The 10065-nt window shown below is 38.6% G+C and overlaps 1 long non-coding RNA gene across 1 annotated transcript; it reads left to right on the top strand.

The window, feature by feature from the left end:
* The first annotated feature begins 5799 nt into the window (after positions 1 to 5799).
* Positions 5800 to 9487, top strand: LOC109027204 (uncharacterized). Its single transcript, XR_002006308.3, has 2 exons — positions 5800 to 6688; positions 7145 to 9487. It is a non-coding gene; the product is annotated as an uncharacterized lncRNA (long non-coding RNA).
* Positions 9488 to 10065: the final 578 nt, after the last annotated feature.

Here is a 10065-nt window from a genome sequence, read left to right as displayed (position 1 = left end):
GCATTGGATCTGTGGTCTGGGGCTGACAAATAGAGCCTTTATCTGGAGGGGGAGGTAGAGGGAAGGGAAACAATGTTTGCTGAAGTGAGGCTATGAGTCATACAGGTTATATAGGACTAAAGTGGGCACAATGATTGGGAACACAGTTTACACACACTATCATATTTAATCCCCCAAATAATAACCATCTGAGAAAGGTATCATCATCCATAGTTTAAAGAATAGAAATCTGAGGCCAGAGGGCTTAATTGGTTGGCTCAAATCGACATAGCTAGTAAATGGCAGATATAGGATCGAAATCTATATGGGGCCGATCCTGGAAAGTGAATGTAAACACAGCTGGCTGAAAAGTGAAAGATTAAACAGTCTTCTGTTGGACTATAGCACCAAAAATGATATTCATTATTCATCTGCTGCACCCTTTTGCTGTGATCTGACTTATTATTTACCCATATCAAATCTGGGGACAATTTTAATCATGATTAAGTCTAGGATGCTGCATTATTTTGAGATGGAAAGACAGTTCATTTCTGTCTCAGTAGACACTATAAAAGGCATTAGAACTTTGATTTATATTTAGCTTAAACAAAGATAAATAGTTTGCATTTGATCAATCAATGTAGATCTTTAAAAATACTCTACCTAATATGCTAGTTTATCAATTGTTAGAGTTGATTTGATTAGGGTGATTTATTTAACTGAACTTTGCCCCCAGATCTGATCTTAGCCTAGTAACAGAAAAGAATGATGACTGTTACACATTTGGAGAGCAATTAGAGTAACTCTCCTGCTGGGGATGTGGTTGGTTCTTAAAAGCCATGTAAATTGTTAAATAAGTATTAAATAGACATGAAAGGCTAAGCCTTTCTCTTTTAATTCAGAAACTGCCAAGAAAAGAAAAAGATAAAGAGGGAAAACAGTAAGTATTAAATAGGGATAATAACCAGAGGCCTTCTCTCTACTGCAATTTGGAATTTCATGCTTCTTTAGGTTTTCAAATTATTTCCCTTTGCTTTTAAATGAATTTAATCTGGATAATAATTTGTCTACAGACCTTGCAATTCAAATGATTCTACTTAGTTTAAAAAATGAAAGAGACTTGAAACAATTCTCCAATCTCCATTGGCAAAATGGAGATGAAGGTGAAAAAAATAAAATAATAGCCAACACTTATTAAATTCTTATGTGGGCTAGCAATTCTTCTAAACAACTTTACTTAGAGGAAGCTAAGGAACAGGAAAAGTGATTTTGCCAAAAGTGGATCTGGGATGAAAGCCAGGCATTTGGGTTCAGAGTGTATGCACCAAACTTCTTTACTTTCTTGCTTCAATTGTAGTAATAAGAGCACTTAACAACTCTTCAGCTGTGCTCTCTGTGGAAGATATTATCTCTCTATTATAGACAAGGACATTGAGTCTTGGAAAAATTAACCAACCAATTAGCTCAAGATCAGACAACACAGATGAAGTAGTCTGGAATTTAGCAGAGGTCTGTGTAATTTCAAAGTCTGTGCTTTGAGTGTTTTGATGCTTAATGTTCAAGGTCAAAGGGTTTACCAAATGGGTTTACAGAAAGAAGTTTCACCTTTCTGTCCCAAGAGTTGGCCTTAAAGCACAGTGCCATAGCCAGGAGACCTGGCTAACAGAGCACCTGCAGTCCCAGTGGGCAGCTTCTGTGCATTCCTGTTCAGAGGGTAGGCCAGTCTCAAAGAGATGCTGATGAGTATGGTGTTCCAGGAGGACTGGACTGCCTTGCCACTATTAAGGTCAAGTGCTAAATAAACATCTTGTGAGTTTTACACCTGAGAAATACAAATAAAATCCTAAACCCTCCAACTGACTGAATCCACCCCCTCTTAGCCAAGGGGACCCCAGAGAAGCCTTAAAAACTGAGTTTTGGCCCATTATGGGGGAGGTTGGATATGCTTCATTATACTTTCTCCCTCAGTAGCTGCCATTAAACCTTCTTTCCTAAGGATTTAACAGAAACCAGCCATTTCAAAAGACTCAGTGGACTCCCCTCCATTTTTGCAGTTTTGACCCAACAATCAACCAGCATTTTTTCCTGATAAGAGACCACTAACCATGAACTGGTTTTGGCCAGTTTATGGAGTCTATGTACTGGATGCCTCTGTGTCCTCCATTTCACCTTATAATGTGTATAGCCTAATTTTAATGCATTTAAATGTTAAGTATCCACCAAAAAGTGAACCTCGGATGTATGTGACATGCATGTTAGTTTACTATGCATGCATACATGCATGCCCTCTTTCATGAATATTTATTGCTCCTCCTGTAATCTGATGAATATGTATGCTTAGCCAACCCATTTGGCCTAAATTCCTGTGTCACCATTTCCTCTCTGCTTCTACTGGAGGTTATGCTTCCCAGGCTGTGGATTGTTACCCTGGAGGCTGCAACCTTTTATAAGAAATAAAGTTCTCCTGTCCAAATGTGGAAACCTCATGATTCTTTGGTTGACACAACTCAAGAATATTTCCTCATGGACTTGTGGCAACATTGGTTGACACGCTTCCTCATGTTCCTCATCTTCTCGAAATGTAATCGTCAAAAAGGATAAGGCCTCATCTCTCAGTTTCCTGGGAGAAAATGGGCCTAATTTCAACTCTCCCTGACTTGAAATGGCAAACCCCTACCTCTAGTTATAATGATACAATAAACTTAGGGATTTTTTCTTGAAAACATGAGTGTAATGGATTATATCCACTTTGCTCTATGAAAGATTTGTTTTCACCATTGCAATCTCTCCAGTGAATTGTTTGTGATACGCGTTACATTCTGGTTTAATGTTTATTCAATAGTAAAATTGTTTTCTTTCTTGATTATGTTTGTGGAGAGGTTTTCTGGGCTGGGAGGGGATATTGTTTTTAATTATATTTCCTCAACACTACCTTAGGAAGCTTCTTCTGGGAGATTCCAAAAAGGCAAAGCTGCTTCTGGGAAAGGTCTAGGGAGCAGGGGAGGGGAAGTTACCAGACTCACCAGGAGGGCTTCTAGGATTGATAGATTTGATTAAGGCATTAATTAATTCCAAAAATATTTATTGAGTACTTACTATGTGCCTGGCCCTGTGCTAGAGTCAAAATGTCAGAGAGGTACTTTTCCTAATTATAGCCCAAAGAGAGCATAGTAATTGGAAACACACCTGCCTCCTGGGTGCTTAGGAACAGGAATTGGCTGTGGATTTCCTGCCTGGGAACCTGGGGGCTGTATAAAGAGATAAAGAATTGAAGAACCTAAGATCTCTAAAGGAGGTTTAAGTGTGTCTTGGGATTGGACCTTTAGGGAGGCTTTTAAAGAGAACTCCTTTTTCTAGACTGACATTCTTAGATAGCACAGCTCCTGTGTTGATCATCTTTGCACAGCCAGGCTGTAGCCTAGTGTCTAAGATGTAGGAGGCAGCCAATAGATGGTTGTTGATGAAATAAGTGAAAGAAAGAAAACTTTTTCCTCTGGCAAGGAAAGACTCAGACAAAATTCCCCATGACTTCTAAAGGTGCTCCTGGGCGTTACTTTTCATTGTTTTTCCTGGGGATGCTGTTTCCTCAGAATGTCGTTGTATTATAGTACATTCCTTAAGGGATATGGTTTCCATTTTCCTGAATGTTGCTCCTTTCTCTCATTTTACCAGCAACTTGTTACTCCCTTTCACTTTCAGACTCTTTTCTCTCTTTCCCTTCTCCTTCAGCAACTTCTCTCCCCATTGAAGTTAGAAGTAAAATGTAACAATTAATCAACCATTTTAATAGGGACTATTTTCCCTTTGGGATATAAGATAATGTCTCTTTATCACACAGGTCATCCTTCACAATGCCTTCTTGCTTTTCAGATGTGCCAGTTAACTGTATTAGTCTATTCTCACATTGCTATGAAGAAATACCATAGACTGGGTAATCTGTAAAGGAAAGAGGTTTGATTGACTCACAGTTCTGCATTGCTGGATAGGCCCCAGGAAACTTACGATCATGGCGGAAGGCAAAGGAGAAACAGGCACCTTCTTCACAGGGCATCAGGATGGAGTGAGTGCAAGCAGGGAAAATGCCAGATGCTTATAAAACCATCAGATCTCGTGATAATTCACTCACTATCAGGAGAACAGCATGGGGGAAACCTCCCCTATGATCCAATCACCTCCACGTGGTCCCGCCATTGACATGTGGGGATTATGGGGATTACAATTCATGGTGAGATTTGGGTAGGGACACAGAACAAAACCATATCATTAACCATGGAGGTACATGTATTAGTCTGCCAGGACTGCCATAACAAAGTACTGCAGACTGAATGGCTTAAACAACAGAATTTTACTTTCTGAGTTCTGGAGGTTGGAAGCCCATTATCAAGAGTCCGGCAGGGTTGGTTTCTTCTGAGGCTTTTCTTCTTGGCTTGCAGATGGCCACCTTCTCCCTGTTTTCATACAACCTTCCCACTGTATCGCTCTGTGTCCTAATTTTCTCTTTTTATAAGGTCACCAGTCATATTGGATTGGGGCCCACTTTAATCTCCTCATTTTAACTTAATTAGCTCTTTAGAACCCTGTCTCCAAACACAGTCATATTCTGAGGTATTGGAGGTTAGAATTTCAACATATGAATTTTAGGGGAACACAATTCAGCCCCTAGCAGTATATCTTACAATTTTTTTTTCTTTTTAAAAATCACTGGTATTTGCTAACTGGCTGATCACTAGAATTACCTGGAGATATTTAAAAATACAGATTCCTGGCCCCTCCTCAGGAGACTCTCATTTAGTGGGTCTGAAATGGGTCTGGAAATCTTTACATTTAAAAAATATTTTAAGACCTGGGTATGGTAGTTCACACCAATAGTCCCAGTGATTTGGGAGACTGAGATGGGAGGGTCACTTGAGCCCAGGGATTGGAGGCTGCAGTGAGCTATGATCACACCACTATACTCCAACCTGGGCAACAGAGTAAGACCATGACTCAAAATAAAAAACCTTAGATAATTGAGATAATTGGTGAGGTTTGAGAACGACCCTTATAAGGAACTTCTGGCATTATTTATTACCGTACCAGGGAAGATCAAATTGAATGAAACAATGGTAGTTGCTCAGAGGAACCTCAGAAAGATTACACCTAGTAAGCACCACTTTGAAACTTTACTGTTTCCTTTTATTTGGTTCCATGTGGTTTTCTGTCTTCTTCATTGCTTTTCATTTCTGCACGTATATATAAGCTCTTAAAGCATCCAACACACTTTGCTCCACATTTTATAATTTAATTAGCTGTGTCTATTGGACTTAGGTTCCAAATAATTTCTGACACACATGCTCCTATCTGAAATACAAATATTTATCAGGCATTGAATGTTGTATGAGTGTAGCTGTCATGTTTGATGATGATGACATAAAGAAGAGTGCAATAAGGTCTCCCCCAAGGAGTTCAGGGACTTTCTTTTTTAGATTGTCAAAAGCATTAGCTCTTCATGCTACCATATTATTATTTGAAAGAAAATCTGATTGTTGGAAATTTGTAGTGGGATTGTTGTTCCCCTTTGCTCCATGGAAATTTATCATATTTTTTGGTTGTTTTGACTGTTATGACCGATTTACTAGTGATAACTGAACTCGGGGTCAGTTACCTCAGTTCTATGGCTCTAATGCCTGCTTTGTGGCTGCCAGCTTGAGAGACTGGCATAAGTTCCCCAGCATTCTTTCCCTTAGCACAACTTAACCATGACTTAGCACATTCCAAAGGTTTAGCTAAGCATAACCTCCCCTAGATAAGTTTTAATACTTGATTGTAAACAACTTCATCAGTGTGCTTGCAGAATTACAATGAAAGTATGTTTCATTTCAATTGAAGTAAACCCAATGGCAATTGTCAAAATGGGAGATAATATTGCTGTGTGTCCTAAGAAGAGATAATTTAGGCATTTGAACATGAAATGTAATCTCTTGTTTTTTTTTAAAAAGAGATTATGCAAAGGTAAGAATGGGGATCTTTCTTTTTCTAGAAAGTCATTGATCTATGATCCCTTGAGGGTAATATAAAAAAAGTTAATTATAGATTTTAAAATTTGCTTCAGATCTGTTAGAATAAGAAAGTGAGGGAGGCAGAAACAAAGTGGAATAGATTCAGTCATTGAGAGGAGAGGCAGAGTTCAGTTTGCACTGTAAGCTTCAAAGTGTTAGCGTAAGCTGTCTACTGCTCTTTGGCTTGTTATTCATTTGCTTTTTCTTCCAGTCATTTCTTAAATCATTTATCAAACATTTACGGAGAATTTATCTAGAGTTATAGAGATAAATACAAAGCTATATCTATTCTCAGTCGCAGGGGCTCAAAGTCCTGGGAGAGATGGACACATCAACCAATAGTAATAGCAGGTGTGATGGGTGTATATGGAGATATGCCCAGGGTTACGAAGAGTCTGGAAAATAGATGACCAACCAGCAGGCTGGGTTAGGGTGTGGTTTCAGAGAGGAAGCACTGGACTAAGACTTGAAGAATGCATTGGAAGAGCAAATCAGGCAGAAAAGAGGACAGAGTCATTTTGCTCAAAAGAAACAGCATGTGCAAATGTGCCACAACCATTCAAAGCAAGTTTCTGCTTAAGTCTTGCCCACAACTTTTCATCTGAAAAGTGGAGTAGCTGAAGCAGCCAATGCTGGTGGTTGTAATTCTTGAGGATGCAACAGTAAGAACGGTAAGAAATATTCTGCATGTCAAGGGTCTAACGAAGCCTCCTGGGTTGGGCTGGGCCAGGCACGGGGCAAGAGGTACACACCTTTTTTCAGTCTAATTTTTATTTTCAGGGACTATGTTCCTGGCACCAAATAGACATTATATACATATTTATTGAATTGATTTGACAGTTTTTTTGTTTACTTATGAAGATAAGAAAGTAACAGTCTCACCTCTAGTATTTCTCTTATAGAAACGTAATTGTCATTTTAAAGATGTTATTATGGGGTCGACATTCCATGTCAGTATGTTTTATATCCATGGAGCAAAGGAGAATGACAGAGCTACTGCAAACCAAAAACAAACCCTGCCGCCCGCCCACACCCTCCCTGGTGTACCATAATTTGTACTCAATGGTGACTCAATTGATTTTCCATTAGTAAGACATTTGATCTGTGTCATTGTTCCTCTCTTCTAGGAAAGGAAATAACCCCTGAAGCCTTTGCAACTAAGGACATGTATCCTTCAGACAAGTGTTTACTGGGCAACTTCTTCGTGCTGTAATTGAGTGTGGCCAATTGCTCACAAAGATGTTTGCAAAATCCCTCCTGTCCCCTAACTCACTTCTCCTTGCAGTGTCACTCTGCCAACTTCTCCTGTCGATTGGTGAAGACTGTTTCTCCTCCCCCTTGAATCTGGGCTGGGCTTGTAACTTGCTTGACCAATAGAATGCAGAGAAATGAAATGCAGCCTTCAACATTCAAGGCTATGCTCAAGGAGTCTAACCCTGTGGATATGCTGTTGTCAAATGAGGGAGCTTCGATTAGCCTGTTGAAGACACACAGACAACCCGACAGGCAATACCAACCAACATTCAGATATGCAAGTTATGCTGTCTTAGACCATGCTGCCCAGGTGAACTTTTAGACAACTGCAATTTGTGAGTGACTCTAGGCAAGACCAGAAGAAACTTCTAGCTAAATCTAAACCAAATGCCAACTTAGAATTGTAAGCAAATAAAATGGTTGTTGTTTAAAGACACTAACTTTTGGGGTGTTTTGCCACACCTCAATACATAACTGTTACACTAATTATTTTTCATTGTGAAATCTTCAGCGTCTTATTCTGTAATCAAACCAGAATGTCCTTGCCTTCTTAGCACTTTGCCACAGTCCAGTGGGGTGAATAGACAGCAGCTGCTCATTTATGCTCATGCTCATGTTCATAATTTGCATTTGGACTAAAAGGAGCTCTGTTCTCCAGGACAGAACTATTCTAAAGCTCTTCAGGAACAGAACAGGAGTCCATCACAGACAGCGAAATCAAAAGCGCCCTACATAGAGGCATCCAGACTGAGAGCTGAAAGGGATCTGGGAAATCATTTAGTCTCACTCCCTCATTTTCCATTCAGGCCACAGAGATGAAAGAACTTGCTGAAGTTCTCACAGCTCTGTAGTGGCACAGTCAGAACAAGGATCCCAATCTCCTAACTACTAACATAAAATGCTTTCAGCATGCAAGTTGAGCATACAATGGGACAGTTTAAATTTAAATGGTGTTTTGAGCAAGGGGAGAGTCTAATTAATTACTTCAAAGTATAATTTTGGAGTCACCAGAAAGGCGTTAAAGACAAAAAAATGCTTTGGAACCTAGGTGCTTCATATCTGAAATTGGGGCAGGTACAGCTGTATTCCTACCACTAAAGGGTCATTAGCTGGTTGGGTAGTCCTTTAGTGTTCTTGGTACTAAGCACAAAACATGGGTAAGATGGTTCAAGGCTGGTTGGGGTGGCTCATGCCTATAGCCCCAGCATTTTAGGAGGCCAAGGCTGGAGGATAGCTTGAGCCCAGGAATTCGAGACTAGCCTGGGCAATATCGCAAGACCTTGTCTCTACAAATAATAATTTTTTAAGAATTGGCTGGGCATGGTGGCACACACCTTTAGGCCCAGCTATTTGAGAGGTTGAGGTGGGAGGATTGCTTTAGTGTGGGAGGCTGAGGCTGCAATGAGGTGATCACACTATGGTACTACAGCCTGAGAAACAGTGCAAGATCCTGCCTTAAAAAAAAAAAAGTTTATGTTCTCAAAGTGCTCATAATCTAGTGGTAGTACAGTATTTGAGATATTAGAGCAGTTTCTCCTCCTTTTGCAACTAAGGACATGTATCCTTAAAGCAGAAGGAATGGCAGAATCGTGTAATAAACCCTCAAGTACCGTTACTTAGCTTCAACAACTATCGACACTCTACTGTTCTTGTTTCATTTATGCCTCACCTCCTTCCCATCCCCCACTTGAATATTCTCATCCTTTTTTTTACAGTTTTTAAGATAACATTTACATAACTGAAATGCACAAATCTTAGCTGTACACTTTTGACATATGGATACACCTGTGTAACCAATGACTGTATCACAACATAGAGCATTTCATCTCCCCAGCAAGATCCATGTGTCTTTTCCTAGTTAATGCCTCTTTATTTCTGAGGCAGTTATTGCTCTGCTTTTGTTTTTCATGTTAGGCTAGTTTTGCCTGTTCTAGAATTTCATATAACTGAGAACATACAGAATGTACTCACTAGTAGTGTCTGACTTTTTCGCAAAGGATAATGTCTGTGGTATTCATTCATGCTGTTGTATGCATCAGTAGTTTATTTTCTTTTTACTATTAAGTAGTGTTATAAGGACTATTTTAATAGCATCCCACAAATTATGATATATTCTATTTACATTATTATTTGGTTTGTAATATTTTATGTTTTCTCTTGTGATTTCTCCTTTCACTCATGAATTATTATAATAAATTTTTAAAAGTGTATTATAATATATTTAGTGAAATGGTATTATTTGATTTACTAATATCTGGTGCTTTTGTATCTGGTGTTGTTGGTTTCTAATTTAATTCCATGGTTTTCAGAGAATATACTCTGAAAGATTTTAATCTTTTGAAATTTATATATATACTTTATAGCCTAGCATATGGTGTAGCTTGGTGAATGTTCTATGTGTTCATGAAAGGAATTCTGAAGCTACTGGGTATAGTTTTCTACAAATGTCAATTAGGCCAAGTTGCTTGATAATTTTTTTCAAATATTTTATATCTGTATTGATGGTTTTTCTAGATGGTCTATCAGCTACTGAGTGAAAAATGTTAAAATCTCTAGTTTCAATTGTGGACATGTCTAATTTTTCCTTTAGTTTTATCTGTTTTTGTTTTATGTATTTTGAAGCTATTATTAGATTAATAACATTCATAATTGTTATACTTTCTTTTTTTAGTTCTCTTTTGTTATTCCCATTTTTTCATTCTCTCTTATCATTAAGAAATGTCCCTGCTTATCTCTAGTGATAGTTTTTGCTTTGAAGTCTATTGTGTTCCATTGCAATATAACCATACTAGCT

This window comes from Gorilla gorilla, chromosome 5, assembly GCF_029281585.2.
Source record: "Gorilla gorilla gorilla isolate KB3781 chromosome 5, NHGRI_mGorGor1-v2.1_pri, whole genome shotgun sequence".
Taxonomy (NCBI): Eukaryota; Metazoa; Chordata; class Mammalia; order Primates; family Hominidae; genus Gorilla; species Gorilla gorilla.
This window is presented reverse-complemented; position numbering and strand designations above follow the sequence as displayed.